Below are 16,283 nucleotides of genomic sequence, written 5' to 3' on the forward strand. Positions count from 1 at the left end.
TAATTAAATTTTAAGTCTTCAAAGCTTCAGTTTTGTGTTTTGTTCAATTAATGAATAGTATGGAAATAAGATGTCCAGCCTTGTCATATACTTTTTCAAGGCATGACTATGTCGGGTCATATGACTGTCAAACAACCTGTAACCTCAGACATTTAATATCTTTTTTCTGGAATAGCTCATAACTTGATCGAGGGCATGCCTCACAGTATTGTAAGTCCTTTACCTTTCAAAAGGAATTATCGAGTCATTTGAGGGTCTGGAATATTTCAGCGTTCTGTTCTGTGGTCTCAGCCATACCTTTGACCTGTATCACTCATTCGTTTGAGTTAAGGAAAATTAGAGTCTATAATTTTAGCGAAACTAGTATAGGATTGACTCGGACATACCTTGCTGATCGTTATCAGACAGTTTGAATAAATGGGGTGTCGTTTGCGAAAGCACTTTTAGATATTGGGATATCACAGGGAATAAAACCTGATCTGATTTACCTTATAGCTATGAAGGTGCTAAGTTTGTGCTATTTGCAGATGATACAACTGTGGGCGTTGCTGCGATCACAAAACAAGATGCTGTGAAGAGGTAATTTTTATCAAATCGTTTGTTGCAAATGTGATCAAGACCCAGAGTATGCTTTTCTTCCATCAACCAAAATCTGTCGGATTTCTCGGAGTATACTTGGATTCGAATTTGGTGTGGGGAGCCCTATATTGAGGCTGTATGCAGCAGTCTTAGGTCTGGTATTTTTACCCTACGCAGTCTGATAGGGTGTGTGTCAAGTGAAATCCTGAAAACTGCATCTTTTCATATTTTTTATAATAAAATAAATCATGGAATTTTGGCCTGGGGTGGCTGATCACAATCTGTCAGGGTGTTTTGACTTCAGAGAAGGACTCTGAGGTTTATGTCTGGTCGTAGTTACAGAGAGTATTGCAGAGCCACTTTCACACAATGAAGCATAATAACTTTTCCCTCTGCTTACATACTAAAGTATTTATGTAAAAAATAATATTGCCTGGTACGAAACTCATGGAGACCTTTATACCTACAATACTAGAAAGAGAGAAAATCTAGTAACATCATATAGCAGTGTGGAAGGTGTCAATATGGGCCTAATTTTCAGAGTGTGAAGCTTTTTAATAGTTGCTACTTCAGGTTAAGGTTCTCCCTTTAAACCATTTTAAATGTGTTGGAAATTAATTATTTATATATGTATGTAGTATTTTTTATTGAACCTAAATCAGTGCCACACCAGATTTTTTTAATATTTATTGACCTGTGGAAATGCTTGACATCTTGACATTTAATATATTTGATCAGAAGACATGCTATCTTAATTTAGTTGTAAAATATGTATTGAATACAGAAATATACTATAAAATAAATTATATTATTTATTATAATTTGATTACAGAGAATGAATATAGAACAAGAACAACACAATAGTATCAACAGCTATCGAAATAATTTTTTAATTTAAGTGGTCTCCGTTAACTTCAATATAATTTGCTACCCGTTTATTGAAAGACTGCCTGATATTAAAAAATATGTTTTTGCTTCGAAATAATTCTGCTGCATTTTGAACTTTTTTTCCATAGTTCTTAAATGCCCAATACTATCAAATTTTGTGCTTATATGCTACGTTTTATTAAAAAATTATGAAAATAAAATTTAAACTTTAACACCCTGTATCTTGGTTATTATCGTTTTTTAGACTCGAAGGTATTGGTATCATATCGTATCATAACTAATCGTAATATTTTGCGGCAAAGAATTTGCTGTTGCTCTGGGTCCACTAAGTTATGGAACACCCTGTATATAATTATAAATAGAATTTTTTTCTTTTTTATGACGTAGTAAAGTAATAAAAAATAAATTCAGTATCTCCTAAATTTTTTTTAAATGAGAATAACTCCAAAACGCTTGGACTTAGGTATAGCACATGATACATGAACCCGGTCTAAAAACCAAAAAAAAAAACAAGAAATAAAATCTTCACGTTGAGTCCCATAAAAACTGCAATCACTTTTAAAAATTAACTTTAAAATATTTTAATTTTTTTTTTCTAATTATTTCTATGATTATTTACTGTTTAATGAGATTTAAAAAATTGATACCTTTTGGCACCCAATCAGAAATCAATTTTTACTTGGTCAGCATTTTTTACTTTAGCAAGCATTATTAGGCTACTTTTTCTTTACAATTCTTTTAATGTTAGGTACAGTTAATAATAATTATTCTATTAAATAAAAGCCTTAAATATTATATTCTCTTACCGTTTAAACTTATGAATCCAGATTGTAAGCTTAAGTTCCGGTAATTTCGTTGCAAAGTTTTTAGTTTTTTTTTATATGGAGTAATAAGACTTAATAAACAGATTAATTAAACTTTTTAAAATACATTTATTTGAGGTTATTAATAAATAATACATTGACTTAGTGTATTTTACTTGTATTTTTTTTTAATAATAGACTCATTGTACTTCTTTTAACTTTGATTTTAGCAAAATGAATACCTAAAATTAACACTTTACATCGGAAGATAAGCACTAGTGTTAGTATGGTATTAAAAACAAACTTTAAGTCAAAAACTCTAAAACTATTTTATACATTATACTACCTAATCTATGTTTTGGTCTCCTTGGTCAGTATCATTTTCAGCTGGTTCGGCTGTTACATCTAAAACCGAAGATGAACAAGGCAAATTGTGATACCGGTTCTTCGGTACCCCGGATATCGGTAGTTCTTTTTGATATAACAGCGGAATTATTAAATTTTCAAAGCTTCTCTCCTTAGTCATTCAATTCGAAGCTCGTCTGGTTAATCCAATATTAATTTGTTTATACTCATCGACAAAATCATACTTATACTGAATTATAATTGGGAACTGCTATCATATTTAAAACATTTTACTTTTAACCAGTTAACAATAGTTCCTTTTTGGTCTTTATTTTTGTTATTTATAGTAAGTTGAACCAATTTTTTCAAATCAAAAAATTCGTTGAATTGCAATTTTCGTATTTTATAAGGCGATGTATCACGCTTCCTTCCAGCTCGTGCCATTTTAAATACATTTTCGTATTCATGGACACTGTAAATATCAATATGACGTTTAGCTGACTCAATGGAGCTGTGCATCGAGTCCACCTCCATATAAGAATGTCCGCTTTCCATAAACTTTTGTTCGATAACACAAAGTGTTGGGTGAACTCTCACAATATGTAAAAGGAGAGCTGTGACCTGTACATTTCTATTTTGAACCCAACATGTGTGTGAAAAAAAAAGTTAAATATTTCACCCCGGGAGATAATGAATTTATGTATAAGGATAAACAGGTACCCATTTCACAACTTCCACGCTTTCCATTTATTTCGGTCCAGAAGTAGCAAAAGGCTTTGTTTGGTGGAGAAGATTCATAAATTGTAAAATTATATAAGTTAAGTTTGCGAAGATAATACAGTAAACTGACTTGTGATGTTGGGATTTAGAGCACGCTTTGCATATCACATGTTATAGATTTACAACTTTTATCACCAGTTGCTATTTATTTATCTTTATCCTTTTCTTTCATAGACTCTTCTTTTCTTCTTTAATGTTCCTGATACTTTAACTCTAACTTTTCTTTATCTATAGCTGTTGCCTGTTGGTATTCGTTGCAAGTGGGACATTGGTCTTTTTTTGGTTTAAAGAATGATAGATTGTATTGGGTGCAAAATATTCTTCTATATGTAATTAGACTTACTCCTGGCGATTGATTTTTTTTAAGTCTTCCATAAATAAATCAAACATTTTCTTAATATTTAGATTAGGATCTAAATAAAGCCGTTTAGTGGATTTTCTCGTGTAATGGCTCTCGACAACAGGAAAACTTTCAATGTGTTATTTCACTCTTATTATTACGTCTTCTGGAGTCTTATTAGCTGGAGCTTTTTGACCTCTCTTGTCTGTATCACTGTACTCACCAGTTTCACTTCTATTTTTAAATGCATTTAGGATTGAAATATTTAAAATGTATAAGGTTTTGCAGAAAAAAGACTGACAAACTTGATGCCTAACTTCCTTTTTAGAAAAAAAGTATGACTTTGCATTACTCCTTTGTTTACTTTCCCCTCCTTTTCGAGGCCGCCGATATTTTACTTCTTTTATTAAAACATTCATAAGTATAAAATCTTTTTGCCGTAGGTATTCCAGATTCCAAAATATCTAGCATAATACCTTACGTTCATCGTCAGAACAATATACCGAACATTTATACCGGCACTTCTCACAATTCACTGGCTTGGGAATTTTGGGAGTTTGTATCTTTCCTGTTACACTTTTATACGGTTGACCTTGGCTTCTTTTCTTCTTTTCTATATTTCTCTTCCAGCTTGAAGGCCTTGCAGTGCTCCATCTAGTTTTCTTTAAGCTAGTTTCATGTATAACTTGAGTTCTAAACTCTTCACCATCTTTGCCTTCTTCACTAGTTGCTGAACTAGCATCGTTTTTTTCTGGTACATAGCCCTTATCTTTTAAAGAATTGTCCGAGTCCTCTGTATCCGAGCTATATTTCGTTACTTGGTAATTACTAGGCCAGGTACGTCCGGATTTAGCATAGAGGGAAAGTTGCTTTAGTTCGGAAGACACTAAGTATTAAAGCCGTCCATATTTAAGCCAAAGTTTACAGACGTGATATGCTTGGTACAGAAATTTCAGCTCTTATTTGTCCGTCTAAAGACACGCTATTTTGTGACGCTGGCTTAAACGATATGTCACTGTCAGTTGTATGCTCAGTTCTTGAATTTAAAGAAATGTTTTGCGATGACTATCCTGAACTCAGCCAATCTAAAATAGTCCAAAAGTATATTACGAAATTGCAAGTTTTTTAATTTGTTTTCTTAATTTCATTTTTAAACTCTATACCAATTAAATATATTTAACATTATTTTTTTAAAAATTAGGTAGATATCTACTTTAGAATGTTTTTAAAAGTTATACTAAACTAGGCAATTTTAACTCTAAAGCATATTAATTAGGTACGAAAAATATTAAATAAACCAAGTGGAAATGTACCTACTGATTACTCTAATGCTATATTATAATAATTTCTTACCCGGGAAAGAGTCATCTGCCTTCACAGGAGATAATGTGGTATAATTTCGGTTTCTCGTATCTGTACAATTTATTTGCGTAGTGAAGTCTGCAAAAGAAATATTCAAAAATAAAAAAATGCGATTACTTATTAATAACTCAAACAACTGACAGCACTGTAGATATTTAAATTATATCGAAAAAGTTTATGTGACGCCGTGGTTAGATTATACCAAAGGCCAAAAAAACTTAAACAATGTATTTAAAACAGTAGTATAAATAACAAACTACTTACCCCTGACACTCTGCTGAGCCCTATTTATTTATTGAAATATTTTGTCCACACGCTTCATTATGCACATCACTCAAACTCTACACAAGTTAAACTAAACTGTTTTGTAGCAAATTCGATCTAAATCAACGATATTTTGCAGGTACATACGAGTCATATGTCCGTTATTATGCGGTAAAATACATTAAGTCAGAATTTTTCGCGATGTCCGTACAAAACGCTTACAAGAAATATCCATTAAGTCCGTTAGTGTATTTTGCCAGAACGAAAAACCTTATTACTGACTTAGTGAATCTATGATTTCTGCAAAACAGTGTAATAAGAAATTCTTAATCGACTTAATGGATTTTACCATTAACAAATTTTATGAAATGTAACCAGGTGGTGTAAATAACTTAAAACTGAAAAAAAATTACTTAGTGTGTTTTGCTTGTAACCCAACGATATATTCTTTTCGTATACTGTGGTGATAAAGCTTGCAACTTTGCTTTTGTTGCTAAGTTTAATTTATTCAGTTATGTAGACTAACCAGAAGCATTTATTAAATAATAGAAGCCTATTTTTTAATACACGGCTTGAGACTTAGCAATTACGATATTCTAAGTATGTTCTCTATAGATTAAAAGAAAATGTTTATTTACAAAAAAGCAGCGCGAAACACAATTGCAGAGAAAAATGTCAGAGAACCATAAATTGTACAATAATACAAAATAATGAAAAGTGTGATCCAATAAGAAATAAAAATAATAAGTCTAGCAGCTCCTCAATTGATTTTTAATAATTTGTGGCACAAGTCTTTTCCATACACCAAATTTCTCTGCCAAATTTTATATTTTATTTAAACATTTAATCTAGCAATTGATTAGTTCTAGCTTAACGTAGGTTAATTCAGGAGATACTATAGATACTTTAACAACAAGTGGTTCAGGCTTTGGTACTTTAAGAAACTGAAGCTCATACTAGGTCTCTTATCCATTTAGCCTATAAAAGAATAATAGAAGAGGTCCAGTATTAAAATTATATACAAGTGTGAGTGAAGTAGAGGAGAGAGTAGTTGAATGCAAAATAGCTATCTTTTATAAACAGTCTGCAGAAAACCTCGAAAATGCTTCCCTTAGAATTTTAAGATTATTTTAAATTAAATATGATAGATAATGCTATCGAAACAGCAAAAAATCTTCGAAACCTATAATTCACATTTAACCAGCTTCGAAACATTGTAAATGGAAAAAAGAATAAAAACAGTTTATAATTCCCTTGTAGAGTCTATTATAAGATACTGTTTACCAATTTGGGGTGGTCTTCGCGAAAATTCATTGCAGATTTTAAAGGTGTACCAAAACAAAATTTAAAAAATAATTCTAAACAAAAATAGCCAGTATCCTATGTTTAATCTTTATTTTGAATTTAATGTTTTAAACCTAAGAGGATTATTTGTACAAGTACAAGTCTTTATTTCTACAACCAAATAAAACATATTTAATAAGCTTGATCATCATTATAGCACCCGTTCTAAAAGAAATAATGAAATATAATCATATTTTTTTAACAAATCTCATTTGCAAAGAAATGTATTATTTTTACTTCAGAAAATTGTTAAGATTTTACCACAAAATTAAAAAACAAAAATTGAGGTCATAACCAAAAAAATTTAAATATTGAACTAACACAGTTTATTACACGAAATTATAATAGTTTTAAAAAGTTACTGATAAAGTAATTTAAAGTGCATTTGTTAATTATTTTTGATTATCAGCTTACGTAGTTGTCATTTGTTATAAAATTATAATTCCCTGAAAGTCGATTCACTTGTTTTGCAATTTTGTTTGTGAATTTTTAATTTCCTCCTAGTTACTACTTGTGCCTCCTCCACTCCCCTGCTCCTAATAGTAAAATAACATTTATTTATTTACAAAGGCCTAACACAGGCCTAGTTTGTGGTCTAGTAAAATTTTTCTTTTCATTCTAATGGATTAATTATTTAATTGAGATAATATGAAAAATAAGAATCACTTTTAAGTTGTGTCTATAAATTGGATTGTGTATTTGTGAAAATTTCCATAATATATTGTATTTTAGGTACATTTGTGATCCTTAACCAATAATGTAGTAATGTAAGATGAGAGATTATTTTAATGGTAATAAAAAAATAGGCATATTCTAAAAGTTCTTTAATACTTTTTTGTTTAATTTCACGCATATTTGCTAATTTATAATAAGAAATTACGTACTAATCCTAACTTTTACAGCATGATTGGTAGACTTCTTTTTACGATAAAATCATTTAAATACATTTTGGCTAAACTTATTCATGAAATTCTATCCGTTGAACAACAACAGCAAGAGCAAAGCAGCAAAGCAGCAACAGCAGTTTTAAATAGCAATTACGCCTGCAACTTTTAATCTACATAACTCTACGAAACAGCCCATAAAAGTCGACGAGGAAACTCAGAAGCTCTCTATTCAAAAGCGAAAAAACTTTAAATGCGACTTCTACATTTGAATACGGGTTCCGGACTATATTGCTCTCGTATTTCAGGGGTTAGTGCTTGTTTTGTACAAACTCGGCGCTCTCGATTGCCGTTTGTTTGCGTTACTACCATCGATTCGCCGTTATAGTAAATTTTTGTGGCAGCGTTGATGCGAAACGGTAATGAATAGAATATTTTGTTCGGTTCGGCTCGAATTTCCCATTTTAATGGCAGTTTTATGTTGAAAGATGTGAATTATACCGGCCCGATATTGTTTCGATATTCGAAACAAATTTTAATAACGAAGATTTTATAGCAAATTAAATTTTTTCCAAAACATTTATATGTATACTTTTTTATACTTATATTATTATTTTTTTCAGAATATTGTACATTTAAAGCAAGTGTATATTCCTAAACAAGTAAACTGTTTTGACTATTAATTTTATGAAATTTTGCAATAATATAACTACGGAAAAGATTTAAATTTACAGTATACGATTAAAAGAAGGGTCTAATGAGAAAAGAGAAAGCTAAAATAAAAAGAATGAAATACGCCAGTAATATTTGTGTGTTGGTTAAAACTATTCTCAAGTAAAAACTAAATTTTGTCTTTGTTACTCTTTATTTTAATTATTGATTTTCGTGCTGTTAAATGTGTCTTATAGTGTATCGAATGCAATTGACCCATCTTTGAGATAAATACGTTTAGTCATCAAAAACGATTATCACAATTAACTGTCTGTATAAAAAACAGAATTAGGTTAATTAGTTGTGTTGTAGAGTCCAAAGAGAGTTTCAGGCTTAACGCAGATTGTATATACTCACACCATAATTATAATAACATGAATAATCCGCATCCGATAGCCATATATTTTACCTTAACAATAAAATATCAGATATATTTACTAAACTCTCATCCTTGAATAATAATGGTCCTGAACCAGATGGTGTGCCTACTTTATTCCTAAAATAATGTATACTCTATTTCAGAAGTGTGTAGAGCAATAAAACCTCATTAGGTATGCAAAAGTGGTACCTGGTGATCCACCAATATTTTATGCCACTACCTTAGTTGGGTATTTTAGTCGTGTTTTGTCTTGCTACAAATCCTTTTACCTGCGCCCATATCAGTTCTATAGGATTTAGTTCAAAATGATATGGCGGTAAGCGCAGTACAGTTATATTATATTTTTCGGCTATATCTTCCACGGCGTATTTCATGAAACGAGTTTTGTGTAAGTTTGCTATTGCCAGCAGTTCTTTTTTTATCAAATATATTTATTGTTATCAGATAATTTCTTGCTTTCTCCAACTTTAAGTTGGCGTCTTCTCTATTCACCGTGAATCATAGCTTGCGTTATCCATAACCAGCACCGAATTAGCCGGAAGAAATTTTATCATTTCACCAAAATAGTCCTCGAAAACGTCTGAGTTCATGTCTTCATGGTAATCTCCTGTGCGAGTCGAGTCAAAGGTTAGCAGACCTTCTTTTAAAAATCCCTCTTCGCTTCCAATATGTGTGATTATAAGTCTTTTTCCTTTTCCCGAAGGTACTTTAATACCCGTAGACAGACCTTCTATGAAAGCTTGGCGAGCACTGGTTATATTTTTGTCTTGCCACATTTTTTGGACTATATAACCTTCGTTAATCCACGTCTCATCAAGATAAAAAACTTTCTTTTGCTCCCTGCGGTACTGCTTGATACTTCTCAAGTATTGTCGTCTCCAACAAACAATTTCGTCGCTCTCCAGTAAAAGTGCTTTGCGGTTATGCTTTTCCCAGGCAAAATCCATATTTTTTAAAGTTTTCCATAAAAGTTTTCTACTTATCAACGGAATACTGTCATCTCGGCCAAGCTCCATTAAAATTTTGTCTAGGGTGGGTATTTGCTTTTTAAAATAAAAAGAGTGAACTTTTCTTCGAGTTATACATTTAGCATTTTCATCAAGGACTTTTGTAGGTCGTCCTGGCTTTTGCTTGGGAGATTCCAGTTGACCTGCTACTTTTCTTTCCCGCAACAATTTGAAAATGGTGGACTTGCCAATTCCACTCATTCGAGAACATTTTTCAACAATTTCTTGCACAGTAGAACTAGGGTAATCGTGTTTTATGCAATCATATACATTTAAAATAATAACTTTTTCACTCAGCGATAGTGGAGAATTTTTAGTACATCTTTTCGTTGGACTGAATACCTCCATTTTTTAAATATTGGGATAATAATATTGTGATTACACTACAGCGTAGCAGTGACTACTAACGTTTAAAATATGATTTAAAAGTATTTATAGTCTGTATATATTACCTGACCCCATTTTTGCATGTTACAAAGCGTTAAAAGATAGGTACCTATACTAAAGGATTAAAAGTATTTATTTAGTATTTAATCTCTTTCAAAATAAAGGCATTTAATCCGTGAAAATTAAATTCATAACTATTATAAGTACCTGCGCCTATGAACTACCACGAAATGTAGCCAAACAGAACGGAATTCCCCAGTTTATTGCTCTATACACTTCTGAAATAGAGTATAGCTCTAATCTCTTTAGACCCTTGCACCACATCTTCAATATCTCTTTTCAAACTGGACTGTTCTAGAACAACTATAACGAGAGTTTTCTTAAACCTATCCATAAGTCAGGCGACAAAATCTCCAAAGCTTCCAAAGCTACAGCTATCAAATATTGTCCCATCAGTATACTCAGTACTGTCCCGAAATTGTTTGAAAGCTTGGTATGTGACATCATCTATCCCCTTATTAAAGCCTTACTAATTAATCAGCAGTTTAGCTGCTGAAGTTGAACCTTCTTACTTAAGTGGCCTTATACAACATACCCTGATTTCTCCAAGGCGTTTGATAGAGTACCAATATTTTGTTGCATAAATTAAAAATGATTGGGATTGATAAACCTTTATTGTCTTGGTTTAAAAGCTACTTGTCTGATCATAGAATGATTGTTAGAATTAGTACTTTTTTTTTAACCATTTAGGTTCCAGCTAGAGTGCCTCAAGGCTCTTATCTCGGGCCACTTCTTCCTAATATTTTAATAAATGATGTAGATTATTGTTTCGCTATCTCCCTATTTTGTTGTTTACTAATGATCTAAAATAAAAAAGGCTGTATAATTAAATAGGTACCTTGACGATTGTGACAAATTACAATATGATCTAAGTAGCTTGATAGTTTGGTGCGAAAGAAATGGTATGGACCTTAATATACAATCTGAATGTAAAATTATGACTTCTACTTTTCCTGGAAAAACTGTTGAATTCGACATTTGCTTGGTCGCTATACCCCTGAGGGAAGTTTTCTTTTTAAAGGTTTAGATGCCACTCTCAATACAAGCCTACAGTGTTCTCGTTACTTATCTCATAATGATATCAATAAGGCTTTCCAGATCTTTAGTTTTGTTGGGAAATGAATTGGAGATTTCACCAATAATGCCGTTTTAATATCACTCTACTGTTCCCTGGTTTGTCCTCATCTGGAATGTTTTCTGTCTATGCTCCTTTCTACGAGGTACATATTAATGTTCTTTAATTAGTTGAACAAAAGTTTTTAAATTAAATATTATATAAATTAGATATCTTTATACGTTATTATACTTAATATGCTAAATATCGATAGGAAATCTGAATCTTCAGAACTACATATTTTCAAAAGCAGAATTTAATATTCATGCTTCACTAAGAATAAAAAGAGCTGCTCATAGTTTTTGCTACTTAATCCACCATACCAACTATGGTCTCAATAATTTCCTCACTAGAACAGTCAACAAGCAAATCAACATCATTACATTGACGTTTTTGAATTTAATAGCCAATTCCTAAGGTCATATTTTAGTAAAGATTAATTAGAACTTACTAATTATTATTACCTAATCATTTTCTGTGATTGTGTTTTTGATCTATACTACTTAAATTATGTATTGCTGTTGTTAATTTAAAAGTTTAATACAAATGTAGTTTTAAAAAATAAATATAGGATATATAAATATGAACATTTAAAATATTGTGAAATGAAAATGTTGTCATTGTTATTGTCAATAAAATTAAATATAACGAGTTAAGGACAGATTATTTTTATTGCAAAAGATGTTACAAAAGTGCTGAGAATAGTGAATGTAAAAAAAATTAGTTTAATTATTTAAAAATCATTCTTAATCATTTTCAAAAGTATTAAAATTACGTATCCACGAAAGGGATGTAAGTCCAATAGATCCTCTACCAGATATTTTATAGAGCCATAAATACGGCGGAATCTTAATATATTTATATAAAAATATCACTTAGATAAACACATTACAAATTGGATTTTTACCCTGCATATTTTATATTTTAAAAATTTCTTTTGCTAGTGAATTACGAATAAATATAGTATTTAAAAATATATAGAACATTGATATGAAAGTTTTAGGTTGAACTGATCAGCCTGAAAATCTTTAAAAAATTATTTATAAAGTGTTTATTAATGATTTATTAAATAAAATACAGAATGTCAGTTGTTTTAGTAAAAGAAAAAATAAAACAAAAAAAACCTAATAATTAGGCTCCACAATAACTTTTTACACTTTACCAAATTATGAATACTGGCAAAAAACGTACAAGAAATCCCAAAATTTTGCATTTCCGAAGAAATGCAAAGAGCGTTTTGATCCTTTTAGGCTCTAAACAAATATAGTCGCTGCGATTTTATAGTATTAAATCGTAGGAATCTAGAATAAGAAGATAAATGGATAAGATGAATTTTATTCCAAAGGATAGAATAAATTAAAAAGAATGAGAATAAGAGGAGCTAAGTGAAGGAAGGTGCATTATGACAATCTAAAAGAAGAATCGTGTAAGTTTTTTAGCAAATATGCAGTTAAATCTTTTAATGATTAAAGATTGACTACATGGTATAAAAATAGATTTTCTGGTAATAAGACAGTGATAATGTGTAATAAAAAAATATAGGGGAATCAGCAATTCGTATATACATTCGTATATCCGTCATAATTTGTAAATCTAAGTTCTAAGTCTAAGGAAATGTTTATTATGAATGAAGATTTATGGTGAGAAAATTGTAAAAAAATATTCATATTTTCACAAAATCAGTTTAAAGAAAATTAAAAGACCGAAAATAAGATAAGTAAAGCCCTAAAGTAGACGAATTTGGTTTTCTGTTTTAGTTTTAATGCGTAACAACAGCAATATATACAAATAAATAGAACATGAAAACAACGGATTTAGTCTTCATCGAAACAAATGGGACACTTGTATCTCGCTGTATCCCTTGTTGCAGTATCCACAAACCCACTTTCCACAGTTCACACACTTGATCCAAGACTTTTTATTTGTGTACTCGGAGTATGGAACCAAATAAATGCAACAACAATTGCATGAAGAACATTCATATTGCGAGTCTTTGAAGCCATCATTGCAAATATCGCATACCCACTTTAAACAAGAAACGCAACAAATCCACTCATTGCTGTCAGTGTAGGTTGCGTAAGAACATTTGCATATAGAGCAGGAAGAATCGGAGTCAGTGTCGACAATGTTTGTCTTGTTTCGGCGAGCTCTGGACGGTCCAGATTTATCAGGATCAACGGTCTTGGATTTTATTGGTTTGATGGGGAGTCTTGTCTTTGGTTCCTTCGTAGTTGGAGTTGCGTCAACAAAAATTTTTGGTAAATCCATTGGTGAGTCTGAACGGGTTGGAGGGCTTGTTTCAACTGGTCTTTACATCTGCTGGCCTGGTCTTGCGGACACTTTTTTTCCCCTTTTGAGAGAATTTGTCGGAATATCCTCTAGCCTCCTGTAGAAATTCTAACAAACTGGAATCTAGCACTCTTTCGAAATCTGGCTTTTCGCCAAGAATTTTTGCCAAAACTCTTTCTGGATTAAAGGGGCTTAGCCCTGTTGCTCTAAAGCCAGATTAAAGATTTGTGGCAGAAGTGTTTTCAATATGGGACCATAATCGATTTAGCAACCTTGGGAAATGTTCTTTCGGGATGCTTCCTTTTCGACGACATTCCATTCTCCATGAATCCAGAATTTCGCGCCACTTTCGCTTCATGGGAACAAAAAAACTGACGTCCAAAGGTTGTATCAAATGCGTTGAATTTGCTGGTAGGGGCGTCATATAAATATTATTTTCTTCAGGTGCCTTGAAAACGCCAGGGGAAAAGTGTGACGCAAGATTATCTCCAATCACAACTTTTGTTTGTTCAGGGGTGCTCTTAGCATTGATTTGGGGAATCAAAACATCAAAAAACCATTATTCGAATGTATTCATATCGAACCATCCACTTGGCGTCACCTGATAAATTGTGCCCGCAGGACCTCCCTTACTCCAATTTTCGTACAGGTGTTGTGCCTCATACACGACCATGGAAGGAAGCAAGTCCCCATTAGCTGATCCGCAAACCATGATGCTGATCGATGTTCTCGAGTGCTCTTGAACTCGTTCGACTCTCTTAGTTCCTCTGGGCATCAACACTTTCTTCGAACTAGGGTCATTAGTGATATTCGTCTCATCATAATTGTAAACATTTTTTGGTGACGCATATTCTAAGATGTCTCTTATGTTCTCAAAAAATTCTTGAAGTTGCTCTTTACCTACGGCAGCTCGGTGACGTTTGATATGGGAAGCCAGTCGAGTTGTCAGTTTGTTCCTCTGAGCGAATTTTTTTTTAAAATCCAGACCTGGCTTGTTGCTCTTCCATTCCGGAACATTCTTACCTTGCTTCGTTACAAATTTTGTCACAACTTGACGAATGTCCTCGTGAGTCATGGGAAAGCCCCAGTCGATTACGATACCAAGAGTTTTTGCCAACAGCTGTTCTTCTTCGCGAGTCAACACGCATGGACGAACCGGTGCTGCAGGATGAGTTTCCTGAAGTTTATCAATTAACGTTGTTCTCGGCACCTTGAACTTCTGGCTCGCTTGTACTTTGAACATGCCCTTTGTCACAGCATCAATAGCCTTATCCATGTTCTCCTTTCTGTAGTTGAGGTAAGGTCTACCTCCCATCTTTTTGACGTAAGTGCGCGGCATCTTTAATAAAACTTACCGTATCTGAAACAAAGAGAAAAAGTAAAAAACCTTAAAAATAAAAAAAAAATAATAAAATAAAAAATAAAATAAATAAACAAATAAAACAACAAAGCAAATATAATAAAAAAATATATTAAATAGAACAAAAAACTATAGCAGAACATTGGATAACCTGAGAAACACCAAGAAAAAAAAATTATTATATTATAGGTACCTACGTGTCGAAGATACTCCCGCTGTCGAAGTAACCCCGTTTTACGGTATTTGGTATTTTTGTTCTTTATATATATATTTTTTGCAATGATAAATGTGTTTTCATGTAAATAATTTCATGTAAAGCATTTAAATTAATAAAACCTTTCCAATTTTTTTTTCTTTATATTTATAATTCATTATAAAATTAAAAAATATATACTTGAAGAACAAACACTTTTTTAGAAATAAATTCAAATAGTAAAACACGCAATTTTAAGGTCATCCAAGAGTGGTTGAAGATTCCATCTGACTCGCATCCATATGAACACACTTGAGCTAACGCAGTGTTGCCAAATGCTGTTGCAAATAATTGTTCTTCTATATTTTTTTTTTTATTTTTTTTCAACAAACGCATTTTACATAGCGTATATAAATATAATTACATGAAGGAGGGATGACAAGTAATAAGGAGTAAAATGCAATTATAAATCTAGCTCTAGAAAATAAAAAATATCCAAAGTAACAGAAACAAGAGCAACTACCTAACATGCGTATTAAGCAATTGAGGCAGAACCAGGCAAAAAGCAAGAAATAATTCCCCGAACCCCAATACGGTCAAAAAAATTATCAATCAAAATAGCTCCAAGGAACAAGAGACTTAATTATTATTATTTTATAAGAAAATTATTAATTAATGAAATACTTGTATTTCATGCTATTTGCAATAAAGTATATAAAGAATACTGATTGCATTTTTTGTCTTTATCAAGTATGTGTAACTATTATAATTTCTATCAAACCATCAACATTTTCTTTGTACCTTTGCAATAAGATCTATAATAACTTCTGCCTATGATGTCCATATTACAGAAGCATACTCGATAACCATGTACACTATGGAGTTATACAATTCGACAATACTATTTGACTCTTAAGAATACTCTATGTTTCTAGCTATAAATTCCAAAATTTTTTAATTCAAGTTCATCTGAAAGTTCACACGAAGATCTTCCACCCTCATACTTTCTGGGTAATTCATGATGTTCACCATATTATGGTGACTTAAATAAGATTTCATTTCGTGTAAATATTATAAGAGACCATCAAAATCAGCAACATTTTATTTTATTTCGAAACCAACTCAACACTGCATTTAGATCCACCTGCAATAAGTAACAATCGTTTTGGTTTTCAATTACCTTGGACATAAAAT

The sequence above is a fragment of the Anthonomus grandis genome, chromosome 5 (assembly GCF_022605725.1).
Source record: "Anthonomus grandis grandis chromosome 5, icAntGran1.3, whole genome shotgun sequence".
NCBI classification, from domain to species: Eukaryota; Metazoa; Arthropoda; class Insecta; order Coleoptera; family Curculionidae; genus Anthonomus; species Anthonomus grandis.